Source organism: Mustela nivalis (genome assembly GCF_964662115.1).
Source record: "Mustela nivalis genome assembly, contig: HAP1_SCAFFOLD_1799, whole genome shotgun sequence".
NCBI lineage: Eukaryota > Metazoa > Chordata > Mammalia > Carnivora > Mustelidae > Mustela > Mustela nivalis.
The window spans coordinates 3,923-18,987 of record NW_028134865.1 but is presented as its reverse complement, the minus strand read 5'-3'; the positions used below and the strand labels follow the sequence as shown (position 1 = coordinate 18,987).

The following is a 15,065-nucleotide window of genomic DNA, read 5'->3' as shown; positions in this document are numbered from 1 at the left end:
GCCCAGCCCCATGTTGACTCGGATCCATGTTCTCTCTCCAATCTTCATACTGGAGCACAAGCCCCTAGGTTGAACCATGACCCAGACATACGCACATGGCCCAGCCCTGTGGGCCCACAGCAGACAAAAGTCAGGTCTTTGAGATGGGCTGTATCTGGCCCATGCCCCTGAGTGCGCTCAGGTTCTCGGTGAAGCAGGTCCTCCCTTGGTGTTGTCAGCAGCCCAGTTTAAGGAGAGTCTCTGGCAGGAGCCCCCAGCAGAGCACTGCTGGATTCCTGATCCCCTGAGACCACGAGGCAGCATTTGTTGGTTCAGCCACTGAGTGTGGGGAAGTGTGGTCACACAGCCCTGGGAGAAGGGCACTGATACTGCCCAACTTCCCGGGCCCTGGCCCTCCTCCCCTCCCACTCTGGTCCTTCCTCAGCTTCTCTGGCCACCCTGGCCCCCTTTTCTAACCTCCAGTCCTCTGCTCCATGGTGCCCTCCGCCAGGTGGAATGCACTCGCATTTGTGCAGGGCTGTCTCCTTCTTTTCCTCCCGCAGGAATTCTCCGTGTCATCTCAGCACAGCCTTGTCATACCCCTCACCGGGTGGAGTTTGGGCCTTAGTTGTGTCCCTTGCTCTTTTGCTGTGGAGCAATCGCTTTTCCCGTTCACATTTTGGTTTCTCATTTGTCCATCTTCTGCTCTAGACCCTGAGCTCTCACGAGGAGAACCCGCTGGGCTGATAAGCCCTGGCACCATCTGAGTGCGCAGTGCCCAGTGGCTGAATGAGCGGGAGACAGGATCCGTCCCAGCACAGACCAGCTTCGTTGTTTGAGCCTCACTGATTTTAGTCCTGTGTACGCTTTTTGTTTTATTTTTAAGTTAACTGTGACTGATGTGAGCCTCAAACTCATAACCCTGAGATCAAGGATCCTAGTGCCTGAGGAAGCCAGGTGCCTCTTTGGTCCTCTTTAAAGGTTTTAGGCTGATCACTATTCAAGTGAACTTGGTCATTTCAACATGCTGTACGGAGCTATATTACATTACGCTGAATGACCATGTAACTCCCCAGGTTTTGGTAGCCTGTCACCACAGAGGTCCCCCCCTTGACAGTGCTGAGTGGATCTTCAGATTAGAGACTGAAATCCTTTCTGTGTTCTTCAGGAGCCCAGAGTCTCTCCACCATCGGCCTTCTCCCTCCTTGGGATGACATGCACCTCTGACGCCATCAGCACAACAAGAAAGATGACAAGGAAATACACACAGGAGGGTGTTTCCGGCCAGGTCTTGAAGGCCTCAAGGTTCACTTTGATGCTCAATTTGTTATGTTTTATTTTAGGATTTTATTTCTTTATTAGAGGGAAAAGAGCACAAGCAGGGGGACTTGATACAGATGTACTGTAAGAAAACTGTATAGCATGTGTGCTTTTTAAAAAAAGATTTTATTTATTTGAGAGAGAGAGAAAGAGAGCATGAGAGGGGGGAGGGTCAAAGGGAGAAGCTGACCCCTTGCTGAGCAGGGAGTGAGTTGCAGGACTCAGTCTTGGGTTTCAGGATCATGACCTGAGCCGAAGGCAGTCGCTTGACCAACTGACACCCAGGAGCCCTAGCTTGAGTACTTTTAAGTTGCTATGATACTAGTAGTCACTAGTTTGTATTGAGTTCTGATTATTTATGAGGCAGTATTTTAAGCAATTTATATTAGTCCAGTTTAGTTTTCATGACAGCTCTATGAGTTAGGCCGTCTTATCTTTGTTATATAAAGAAGAATATGGGCAGAGAGGTTGTTAATAAATGGAAGAGGTTGTCAATAAGTGGAAGAGCTGATACTCTTAACTAGTTTGTTTCCTAAGAGTACTTGCTGGCTAAATTGCTCTATCGTACAAGCAAGGCAGAAAAATATGTTTTTAAAAATCTGTCATCCATTAAATAAAAACCATATTAAGCTTTTTAACTATTAAAAATTCTGATGACTTGCCAGTCTTATGTCTTAGTTATAAATGTTAATGAGGCTCATGATTTTTGCCATTCATATGTACTTGTTTTTTCTTTTTTTTTTTTTTAAAGATTTTATTTATTTATTTGACAGACAGAAATCACAAGCAGGCAGAGAGGCAGGCACGGAGAGAGGAGGAAGCAGGATCCCTGCTGAGCAGAGAGCCCGATGCGGGGCTCAATCCCAGGACTCTGAGATCATGACCTGAGCCGAAGGCAGTGGCTTAACCCACTGAGCCATCCAGGCGCCCCTGTACTTGTTTTTTCTTTCTATGGTATAATCTATGTCATTTTTTCTTTGTTGGCACTCTTGCCTCCCTTGTGTAGTTTGAAGTCTTTCATCGTCTCCTCCTGGCTAGTTGTTCCGTCTCTGTGTGCCCAGCTCCCCATCTGTTTAAAGGTGGGTGTTGCGTAGTCTTCTGTAACCTTCCTGAGTGCTAGATGAATGCGTTCTTCCATAGTTCTCTGTGATATCACACAAAATACTTGTCTTTAGTCCCTCTTAGCAATTTGCTGTCCCATTGGGATGTAAGTATACCTGGTTCTTTACCTCTCTAACAACTTCAGGGTTCCAGTTTTAAATTTATTCTTGGGGACACCTGGGTGGCTCAGTTGGTTAAGAGGCTGCCTTCCACTCGGGTCATGATCCCAGAGTCCTGGGATCGAGTCCCACATCGGGCTCCTTGCTCAGCAGGAGGCCTGCTTCTCTTTCTGTCTCTGCCTGTGCTCACTCTCTCTGACAAAACAAAAAAAAAAAAAAAGAAAAGAAAAGAAAAAACAATTTATTCTTGCATCAGATAAGAGGGGCTTTACAGTTACTTAGTTTGTAGGATTTTTTAGTTGTTAGCTAGGCTCTTTCTCAGCTGTGCACATTCTGCTTATGTTTCCTTCCCACTTCCTGTTCCTAGTCTGTTTCTCCATCGAAGACTGGCTGTTACGCACATGGATACCAGTGTGTGATATGCATTTGGAGAATTGAATCTTTCCCTATAGTTTTAGTCTCAAGTATTGTTTTATGATCCACTTTTTGTCACCATTTTTTTATTGAATGAAATAGTTTTAAAATGCATTTCTCATGCAATCTACTTACTTGACAAAAATAATTTTTCTCAGTGATACAGTATTCCACGTTACTTGTCAGGTCCTTGCAGGAACATTTCCTGGAGTGCAGCACAACAGTGCAGAAGGGAAATCCTTTGTCCTCTTTCTTAATAAGGTGATGAGGAAACCGGGAATGAGAAAAAGCTGGATAAAGAAATTCCATAGCAATCTTTTTCAAGAACTTGAAACCCACAACTTATCTTTAGTTTGTGAGGGGAAATTCATTACTTTTACAGCTAAGGGATAGCTTCCAGTTTTCAATAAATTTATCCTATACTTGATTTTTCATGAAATTTGAGATTTTAAAACACACTATCATTGAATGAAGTCTGCAGTCCTAGACATAAGACCGCCACCCACCATACGCAGCCTCTTGAGCCTTTGCTCTGCTTTTCTGCAAGTGGCAGAGCCTCAGATGTATTGCTTCTCACTAATACATGAATGTGTACCCTTGGCCCTGAGATTGGAAAGGAACAGTGTCACTCAGGGTCCAAGTCTGGATGCAGGAGCACATTGTGGAAGAAGACTGCTGTTTCCACTCCTGTTAAGGAGTTAAGCCATCCCTGTGAAAAGGGGGTTATGCAATCAGGATCTCAGAATAGTATTTGCAGTATACCGTCAACTGTGCTGGTGTATTTCTGGAACTAGTATGTATCTGAATACAGGTTTTTATTGAAGTATTTTTTGAGACATGCACGAAGCCACTATTTGTGCCAACGCCTGTTTTAAGTTTGCTACACAGTGTGGTAGGAATTTAGTTTGAGCAGAGGTTAAAATCAGATTACATACCACTTGTGGATTACCTCTAGGTGAGTTTGGCATTGAAGCAGTGGCTATTCTGTTGTTGGGGCACAAGCTGTCTATCATTTTTCCTTTCAAATCATCTGGGAACCCCCTAATGCTCTCTCTCTAGATGTCCTGGAGCTTTTCATCGGAGACTTGCCCTAGAAAGGAGGAAAACTGATAAAGCTCAGACAGAGATTGAGAATGAAAATGGAACCACTGTAATAGATCTTCCAGGTACTTTATCCCTCGAAACGGACTGTTCAGGGACAGGCACAGCACCTGCTGAGCGCAGCTTGATATCAGCGTCTCTGCCCCCGTGGCCTGAGGAGCCTGGCCTGGACAACCCCACCTTCGAGGAGAACACGGCCACTGACAGTATGTGCTCTTCACCTTGCTTTTGCTTTTCATCTGTTTTCAAATCAGATATTTCCTTTCTTCTCAGTACTGCCTATTACTTTCCCTACATGGGGTGTTGTTGTTGTTGTTGTTGTTTTTCCTCTTCAACAAATAATTTTACTGAGATATGCTTCACATATCACATATTCACCTTTTAAGTGTACAAGTCTAACAGTTTGCCGGTTAGAAACAGAAAGGGAGTCTTACCTTGAGGCTTATCCTTCCCCCTCCCCCTCTTCTGTTGTAGTCCACAAATTCACTGGTCATCAGCAGGCTTCTTTTGTTTGTTTGTTTTGATGCCTATTGCTTCTTGACTAAGAAATCCACAGCATCAAGAAGAACAAAAAAATACCTCAGCCTCCGTGCTTGTTCTGTGTCAGCACTGTGCCAAGCACTTTACATATATTAACTTATTAAATGCTTGTACCAATACTGGCTTTTTTTTAATGATGAGGAAACTTAGTCAGGGAGTCATTGGTCAAAGTCTGAGAGCCACGAAATGGCTAGGTATGTATCTGACTCCCAAGGCCATGTGTCTGACTATTGCTGTCCTCTGGTAGCAGCCACTGATCTGTCTACATGACCCACCAGGAAACAGGCAGAAAACCTCTAGTCCTAGATCTTGGGCATATCTTAGTAGTTGGCCCTTTGTCTTACTTTTAAATAGGTTTATCTCTTATGAAAATTCCAATTTTTCTACAAATCCCAGTTTTCCCAGCCTTGGCTATAACAATTCTTCTATCTCCTACTGCTCAGATCAAGACCCTCCTCTTCTTGCTTAATGTGGTTATTTTGTCAACCACTACGGTGATTGTATGTCACAGAGTTTGTCTTTTTTATTTCATATGTACTGCCTTGCACTGTTTACAGCTGTTTCATGGGTCAACTGACAAGATGATATTTTGTATATTGATATTTTGTCAATCTGATCAATTAGGGCAAGATGATATTTTCTGTATATTTCTTTATCAGATCACTGTGTGGTCCCTAGTGATCTGATGCATAGTAGTTATTTGTTGATTATTTACTGATCACCTTTCAAAGAGGAAGTGTTTTGCTAATCTTACCTATTGGTGTTTTGGTCATTCTGTTTTTCTTATCCCGTGGTATTGCTTTGTTATGAATCATCTATTAACATAAGGTCATCACTAATGATAGACGATAACTTACTTACGTGAAGATAATCAAAATAGAAAACATTTTTCTTTCCACCTGTTTTTCTCCGTCTCGTTTTTAACTTGGCAGCTATGCAGCAGCCGGTTAGTTTTCCGGAAGGCATAATTATAATTACTACAATTGAAATTCACCGGTCTGATCCTTATATTCAGCTAGGAATTAGCATTGTGGGCGGCAATGAAAGGCCACTGATCAACCTTGTTATCCAGGAAGTCTGTCGGCATGGGGTGATCGCCAAAGATGGAAGACTTCTTGCTGGAGACCCAATTCTTCAGGTATCAATTTTTTAAATGATTTTGTTAACTTGCCTCTTTTGTTGCTCTTATTCATCAATTGAAAACTTAGGAAATTAGGGTACTGTGGAATCTGACTTCTAAAAAGGTAAGTTTTACTGTTTTTTTTTTTTAGTGCTAAACAGATCAGAATTTATCTGTAATTTCTCTGATTTCCCCCAAACTCATGGAATGTATTTTTACCCCCATCTTAAATTTGATCCCGCATGTGCCTCAGTGTGTGGCTCTCCAGGCCAGCTGGATTCCTCCTGGCTTGGTCTCCACGGTTGTCTATTTCGGGGCCACCTTCACTGCTAAATTCTCTTGTCCCATTGGCTCTATCCCTAGTCCCAGGGTACCATCCATCAGTTACCTTCGTTGTCTGATTCATCCTTCTCTACACGGATTTCTATAATCTAGAAAAGACAGGTCACACAGCACAAGTTACTTAAAACTTACAGCATTGAATTTAAGATAGAATTCGGAAATCATGACCACCTCTTGTTGGCTCTCAAACGCACTCTCATCCACAAACAGCCTGACTCTGCACTAATCCTTGGTGCTACCCTCTCCCTCTTCTCTTTAAAAAGAATGAGCTACTCCAACAAATGAACTTGCTTCGGGCAAGATGATGTTGTGTGTGAGGGCATACTGATGAGCATGAGATGGCCAGAATTCTACTGTTCATGTGAATTCTAGAGTGTATGTGAAAATTGACCTGGATATATGACCCATACAAGTGTATGTGGTACTTGAAGCTAAAAGAATGGATATTTAGGAGAGAAGAAATAGGCATGAATGAGAAAAGATGTCTTCTAGGAACCCAAGCTCAAGGACTCTTGCCTCCTCGATTTCACTGCTGGGTCCTTCCCCACGGTCTGTTGGTATTCACCCCTTCTCTTTTCCCTGCCATCTCTCTGGTCTGTGCCCTCACTGCTTCACGTCTAACCCAGGAGAATCAAAACCCCTGCCTCCCTACTCTGCTCTGAAATCCGGTACGACATTGTCCGGTTAATTCACCTGTGACTCTGCTTTTCCTGATAGATTGGACCAGAGAATCAAGTCCATACTGATTAATCTAATAGTCCAGGTCCTCTTTGAACTCTTACACAACCTGTCCCCTCAGCCTTCACCCTTGCTTTTTCTTTCAGCTGTAGCCATCGGTGTATTACTGAAACATCATAGGCATGGTGGTCAGAGCTGAGGGTATAATTAAGAGCAAAAAGCAACCCCTGCCCTCATAGAATGTATAATGTAGCAGAAAAGCCAGACATAGCAGTCTCCTTGCTTCCCTCCATGTTCCAGCCTGTCCCCATTGTGCTACAGCTTCCCCACCTTCATCCAGAAAGCCCTGCCCTGCCATTTTCACCCATTCAGACCTCTTCTCACACTAAGTGCTGAAGACATTCCTTCTCTTCACCACTTAATGCATAATTGGTCACAGAGAGTTATTCAAATGTAGTGTCTTCCTTTGGGGATGGCAGCCGCCATTATTACATACTATGGGACAGGCTTCTCACAGAGCTGTGCCTGGAGTCGATACCCAGGACAAACTTGCTGAGTCAATAAAAGAGTGGATTTGGTTATGATATCCTGTTGGGAATAGCTGTCTTCTTCATTAAAACCAAACTTAGAACCTCTAGGATTTTTAGTTCTTCAAGAGAAATGTCCAGAGGGGAAGACAGACAAACTAGGCTCCAAGAGCAGCAAGGATTGACCTTTCCACTGGGGGTTCCTGGCTTTGGTTTCCACACCCATCTGTATTCTGCCTCTTGTAGTTTGTGATTTCCACTTCGACACTTGGGCCCAAAACCCCTCCTTCATTGCACTTGGCCTGGCTGACACAGACTGAACTTGCAGTGTTTTGTTCTTGACTAAATCCAAAGAGGCAATAGGAGAATACAGGAAACATAACTAATCCAGCTTATGTAAAATCCAGTTTCTGATCCTACCATAGCTAGCTATTTACCGCATTCCTGTGTTTGCTGTCCTTTTACGATATTAGTAGTATTCTGGTTGCATGAGGTTGGCACAGCTCTCTGGACACCTTATGCTGTATTCCTTCTACCCCAGCTCCTAAACTGATTCTCCGTGGAGGAACTCTTGTAGCTGGTTTTGACCTTTTGACACCTTTGTGGCCAAGACAAAAAGAACCAGATTGCCCTTTTTTGCAGCTTACACAGGGAGAGAGAGCAAGCACAGGCAGACAGAGTGGCCGGCAGAGGCCGAGGGAGAAGCAGGTTCCCTGCCGAGAAAGGAGCCCGATGCGGGACTCGATCCCAGGATGCTGGGATCATGACCTGAGCCGAAGGCAGCTGCTTAACCAACTGAGCCACCTAGGTGTCCCATCACTTTTGGTTTTTGAGGAAAATAATTGCAGTCATGTCTTGACTGCATTGGTCCAAAAGATAATTAGCTAAAGATGTGGTAAAGTTTACTCTGTTGGTGCTATTTCTACAACATCTAGCAACAGTATTTTATTTGGTTTCTGCTTTCTCTGTGTTTCACTGGCAACCACACTTTTGTGAAGGGAAAATCTCCGATTGTAGGATATTCCACAACCCACGTCACAAAAATGGTGTGAGGCTACATACTCGCACGTGGCTAGCGCTGGATTCCAGCCAGATGTTTGTAAAGTCATTTGTGATAGATGTGAATCAAAGACGGAAAAATAAGAACCTAGAGATAAGTGGCTTTTTAGCTGAATAACCAGAAATGATGAGTTTTGACTAACAAATCCACGTCAGGCTGGTTTTTTAGAAGCTGCCTTAAAGTTCTATTCTTGACCCTATGTTACTCAACTTTTTCATCAAGGATCTGGATGGCAACCAAATGCACAGATGTTGCAAAATTGGGCGAAGAGCAAGTTTATGTGTGAGATCTATGGCATTTGATGCCTGAATTTTAAAAGATGTCCACAGGCCCAAATCAATAAAATTCAAGTTAGTGGTGCTCAAAACTGTCATCCCGAGATGAGTAGGAAGGGGGAAGACTTTCCTTAAGATAGACTCACGTGAAAAAGATTGAAGGCTTTGGGTAATCACAAGCACCTAACCCAGAGCCTGTGCCACATAACACATCCAAGAGAATGTCGATTTCCTGCTTGCTGTTGGTGCAGGCAGATGAGGAGAGGAATTCTAATTGTGATAAACACTCAGAGTTGCACCAACCTCTTCCTCTGACTAGGTGAATAACTGAAGCTGGGTGTATTTTCTTAGTCCTGTTCCTGTCCCAGGATCAGTCACTATATTCCTTTCAGGGCCATAAGGTTTAGTAAATAAATGTTCTGTGAGTACTGAGTTAAGCTTGTTGTATTAGATAGATGTTACACTTGAGTGCTAAACAGAGTGAAACTGTAATTACCTGCTTTTCTTTAAAGTAAAAATGACTGAACTGAGATCAGGTTGTGTATCTAGAATCTGTCCCTTTTCTTAGATTAAAACTCGGTGTATTTTTTCCAGGGTAGGTGTTTTTCATTTGGAAAAGCCACATCAATCCAGTAGAACTTCAGTTTCTGTTCCACTAGAACTAGTATTTTGTTGGCACTTGCCACATGCTGCTGCTGTCTCTGCATTTTCCTCCTGGTCCCTTGAAGCGGAGAGTAAACCCATCTCACCACTCAGGGGACACCCTCAGACATCCCACTACTGGCAGGACCAGGGACTCTGATTCAGCACCCTCGCTGAAGCCTGAGATCCTAACTGCCATTCTCTACTTCGTGCTAGTCATTGTGAGTGAAGCTTAGGAACTGTGCATTTTAAAACATCTTCAGAGGGCTTTTCTTTGTAAATAATGACTGTATGTCATTTTCCAAAGTCCGTTTCTTTTGGAAATGGCGTATAAATGTTTACCAGTTGAGAGGATAAAAGATTGTCCCACCTCAGTCATAATTCTTTTCTTCCAGGTCAACAACTGTAACACCAACAATGTGTCTCACAACTATGCCAGAGCCGCCCTTTCCCAGCCCTGTTCCACGCTGCACCTAAGCGTGCTGGAGAGCGGTGCTTTGGGGGCCGGACCTACAGCCACCCCGACAGTAGCTCTCCCCGGGAAGAGGTCTTCCACGTAGTCTTTCACAAACAGGACTCTGGTGAACAACTTGGCATTAAACCCATTCAAAGGACCGGTGAACCAGGTGTTTTTATCCTTGATCTGTTGGAAGAGGGCCTGGCTGGCTGCACAGGATGGAAGGCTGAGCAGCAACGACCGAGTGCTCGCCATCAATGGACACGACCTGAAGCTCGGAACCCCTGAGCTTGCCGCCCAGATCATTCAGGTACACGCGGATATTCATTCCATGTGCTCAGCCTTTATGTCGATGTTTTCGTAACATGAGAACCTGAGGGATATTTGATATTTCATGGGGGAAATCAAACACGGCTCCCCAAATCCTTCAAAATGCACAAGAGATGATTTTATCATTACAGATAAAATCCTGTCCGGAAAACTGTATCCCTGTGAACATTTAGCCTTGCTCTTTATAGAGTGAAGGCTCTATTTTTGCACATGGGTTTTTCATTTGCTCCATGGGCTCCACCTAAGCCCACACATAAAAAACACATTTATGTCCACATTTAACAGGTGAGACAAGAAAAGCTTGAAGGAGCTGTGGTTCCAAAGTTGTGACTTCCCTGCTCTTGTAACGTTCACTCTCCGCTTCACCTCCATACAAGTGGGGAAAATCAATTTTTATTGAGAAGAACTCATTATCTCTGTAGTGCCCTTTTTATAAAGCATTCAGAGCATTTCAAACACATCATAACTTGTGTTCTTACAGTATCCCTGTGAAGTAAAGATGGTTATTATTAGAGAAAAAAAAATTTCAATAAGAACATTAAAGTAGGTAAAGTAGAGGGGCACCTGGGTGGCTCAGTCATTAAGCATCTGCCTTCGGTCAGGCATGATCCCAGGGTGCTGGCATCCAGTTTCACATCGGGGCTCTCTGCTCAGCCAGGAATCTGCTTCTCCCTCTCCCACTCCCTCTGCTTGTGTTCCTTCTCTTGCTCTCTGTCAAATAAATAAATAAATACATAATAAATAAAATCTTTAAAAAAAGAAAACAGCTTTATAAATTTTTTTAAAAAATAAGATAGAAAAAGTAGAAAATAATCCAGGCCAGACCTTCCGGTTCTATAACCTACCAGAGCATTTAATGATATGGGTATCTCCTACAATGATAGGGGTGAAACAAAGATGTGTATGGTGTTTTATTTAGTTATGTTTTATTTTGTTTTTAGTAAGCACAAGAAAACACTCTGACATAGAGGAAACCAAGCAGTAAACATAATCGAGCATCAGGAATTAAAGTAGGTTGATAGTCACTGGGAAATGTGTATAGTAAACAGAATTAACAATGAAGATTTAAGTACTGTGTAAGAAAACCCAAATTTAAATCCCATTTCATTACTCCATTTCACAAATGTTTGGTTCATTATAATTTTGGGAACACACACACCCGGTAGCCGTCTTGCATTAGGAGGGAGATTCAGGAGTTGGTCTCTTGTCCCAGACTTGAGATTGAAAAAAATTGAATACAGATACATATATATGATACCAAATATATTTCTCAAGTTGTTTCTTTGTGGAAAACATCTTAATGTTTTGGATTCTGAGAATAACATGTATTCCATGTCTGAAAAGGAGACTAAGGAAGACAAAATACAGAAAATGAAGAAGGAAATCAAAATCACAGTCAGTCTAAAGTCCATAAGATAGTGACATTAAAGTTTTGAAGAACATTGTCATTTTTCTGTATATGCCTACAAATAAATAGGTTCCTATTTACGTAGGTACTTAGACATGCAGTCAGCTTACAAATTCTGAGTTTGCCACCCTTTCTTTACGTCAGCTGTATGTTGTGGCCTTCTTACCCTGAAAATAGATGCACCATGATATAGCTGTATAGTAGGCGTGTTGTGCTAAAACTTACGTAAACACTCCCCTGTCAACAGACTTTTTAATGTTTTGTTTTCAAGTTTAAGACATTTTGCTTAACTTCCCTCTAGAAAGATCATACCAGTATATACTCCCATCAAAAGGGCATGCCACTATTTTATGAAATACAGGTATTGTCATTTAGGCATCCTGCATTTTTAAAATCTTGACTTTAACAGAATTCTTTTGTTGTGCTTGAAACCCTGAAGAGTTAGATAGGCAGTTGGCCTAAACCCAAATGTTGGCCCATCGTTTAAAGCTTATATGTCCACTTCCATCACACAGCCAGAATTTTGTCTTTTAAGAAATCAAAAAAGATCAGGGATTTGTTTGTTAATAGGTTTGCATGAGCAGGGGTCTTCCCATAAAGCTGAATTACTGGTTATAGAGTATTTGGTAGTGGGGAGGGTTAGGCAGTAAAGCAAACAATTCTTAATATTGAAATGAGATCACAGGGGTTTCTCACCCTTCACACCGTGTGATCTAATACTGGGAAGTGTCAGAATCTCAAATATCTGGATTGTAAGCGTTCTATTTGGAATTTGCCTGTTAGATCAAATCCCCAGACTCTGGCCACATGAGGAGTGTTATTCTTTCAGTTATTGGAAGAATTGTCTGAAACTAGTTTAATGAAATACTTGAATAAGTAAGTGACTTTAATAGGGCCTTAAAATTGGTTATCACTCAGGCACCTGGGTGGCTCCGTGGTTCAGCATCTGCCTTCGGCTCAGATCCTACATTGGGCTCTCTGCTCTGCGAGGAGTCGGCTTCTCCCTCTTCCTTTGCCCCTCCACCTTGCTCTCTCGCTTTCGCTCTCAAATAAATAAATAAAATCATTTTTTTAAAATTATGGTTTTCACTCCTTTTCCAACTTGACTGCAGTCATGGGGGAGGAGTGCTCTACTTTCCACCACAGCTTCTTGAAAGCAGGCTGTCAAATTTTCCCATAGAAATGATAGTAAACTTGGAAAGTTGTAGTCATGACCAAGAATCAGCATCAAGTAGACCAGGCCTGTACGTTAAAAGCAAAGCTAAAATAGCTTTAAAAAGTATAATAAATGTGAATCTGTGTTTCAGATCTAGATCTATAAATACAGATAATGGACCTCTAAATTCAACGTGGTTGTCATCACCTCTAAAATTACATTTATGTGTGAGTGCACATATGGCATATATAGGCACACAATTTGTGATGTATATAAATACTAATCCTGTTTTACAGGACCTTTGTTATCATTCTTTTCAGGACTGTTTAAGCTGATCCCTATTTTCGATTCGAAGCTGTAGTGTGTGGAAACAGAGCTACACGTAGTTTCATTGATTATCACTCTCAAAGTAGCCATCTTGGAATTTATTTCAGAAATCACAAAGGATTGTAATCCAGTTTAGAATCCGTTCGTCCTTTTATCTTCTTTGCTCTCTTTCTCTCAGTCCAAGGCCAGTTTTGCAGGGGAGGGAAGTATAAAAAGACAGTTACCCTTCAAGAAATCATGGGGAGATCAGAACCCAGGCTTTCTTTGCTTACACCCTTGGTATTTCCAGGATTAGGGAAGGTTTACCCAAGAGGTCTGTGTGTGGCTCTTTTACCTGCAGAAGTTTTAAAGTATTAGCTCCTGAAATGAACTCCCTCGTCTGCCCCACCCCCAGCAGGGGCCTGCAGTCCCCACTCAGGTGAGGCTCTGATACAGCGATGATAAGTGCATTGAAAATGACCCTCCCTATAATTTTTTTAAGTGAGAAGCATCATTAATGACTGGTGATTATATATGTGTGTTTTCTCCAGGCTAGTGGCGAGAGGGTGGATTTAACAATTGCTAGGCCGGGGAAATCCCAGCCTGGTAACCCTGTCCAGGACGCAGGAGCTCAGAGTAGCAGCCAGCACCATGCACAGCCGCTGTACCACAACAGTCCCAGCTCACACAAGGTGAGGCCTCGAGTTTGCATGTTTTCATTCATCTGCCCTCAGGGAATCCTTGTGACAAACTGGTAAGATTTAAATGAGGGCTGTTACTCTGTTGGAAAAGGTGAGCACAAGGTGTTTGGGGGTGTGGAATGTGTGTTTGGCTACCTTGAGAGTCCCTGTACAGTCTGTTCCTCAGCCAGTAGGGGTGGTTTCTTAGTAAGAAGGTCCCTCTGCCAGATTGATGAGAAGTGTTTGATCTTCTAGAAAGACTTCTTTGTTTGGTCCTGCTTGAAAGTGGGATTTATCTTGGTTTGCTCATTCAGTTGTAACAGGAGGTTATGTAACTGAAAAAAAGACAATGACCAACAAGTCCATACTTAGCGGTTGGGCAGTTTGCCTACAACAACAGAATTCCCTATGTGAATATGAAGCATAAATCATACTTTCTGATACGTACATGCAAAACACATAAAGCATTTCTTTTTATGTTACAGTTCATAGGAATACTACCCTAGATCATTTTAAATTCCCGTATGTTGAGCTTTTTGCTGCATCTTTCATATTTCAGTGCTTTGATAATATATTCCTAGGTCATTTATCTGTGCCAAAAATTCTGATGTTGTCTCACTTTGGATGCTGAAATCAGTAGAAGTCAAAAAACAGTGGCACTTTACTGTGTTCTCAGTGTTATTTACTTCATTTCATCTTTCATTTGAACTCAACTTCTAGTAGGCCAGAATTTTTACAATGATGCTATTTACCAACTGTGTGAAAATCACACATCGGAACCTTCCTATCGATTTTTTGTTTGTTTGTTTGCTTTTACTTCCTATAGTTTTTAAGTAGACCAGTAAATAAGTTTTAATTTAGCAAAGCAATTTAATTTTACTTAAGGAGAATGACTTGAGAAACACATGTTTAGCTTAAAGTGGCTTCTTAATGTAAGTACAATTTGAGAGAATAACTCTGTAATGTCACAGGAGCCCAAGAAAGCATTATTTATTTTTGTATTTATTTATTTTTAAGATTTTATTTATTCATTTGACACACAGAGATCACAAGTAGGCAGAGAGGCAGGCAGAGAGAGAGAGAGAGAGAGAGAGAAGCAGGCTCCCCGCTGAGCAGAGAGCCCGATGTGGGACTCGATCCCAGGAGCCCGAGATCATGACCCGAGCCGAAGGCAGTGGCTCAACACCCTGAGCTACCCAGGCGCCCCAAGAAAGCATCATTTAAAGGCACAAGTATTTTTGGCCCATCAGGTTTATCTTGTTTTCTGAGCTGAAGTATACACTTGTCACTGGTCTTTGTTCAGTTAAAACTTTTAAGAAATTATAAGCACAAACTTCATCTTATTTTTGAACAGAATACAAAATGTGTGAAGGGAACCTATAATTTTGCTTTCACAATGATGACTACGAAAAGCAGTTATTGTTTCGAAAAGGAATTTGAATAGGAGTTGTTCATATAGCTGGTCCTTGATTTACAAGTTACCTATATATACATATTCCTAAAGAATCAT

General features: G+C 42.1%; 1 protein-coding gene and 1 long non-coding RNA gene across 2 annotated transcripts in view; one reads left to right on the top strand and one right to left on the bottom strand.

Moving 5' to 3' along the window:
• LOC309858055 (nucleoporin p58/p45-like) overlaps positions 1–13,569 on the top strand; it is a 55,722-nt gene extending 42,153 nt beyond the window's left edge. The window contains 1 exon segment of the mRNA XM_082750750.1: positions 13,427–13,569. The gene's annotated coding sequence lies outside the window, so the exon portion shown is untranslated.
• LOC309858056 lies at positions 1,438–6,738 on the bottom strand. The gene is made up of 2 exons (XR_014308027.1): positions 6,158–6,738; positions 1,438–1,712 (listed from the first exon to the last, which is right to left on the bottom strand). It is a non-coding gene; the product is annotated as an uncharacterized lncRNA (long non-coding RNA).
• Positions 13,570–15,065: the final 1,496 nt, after the last annotated feature.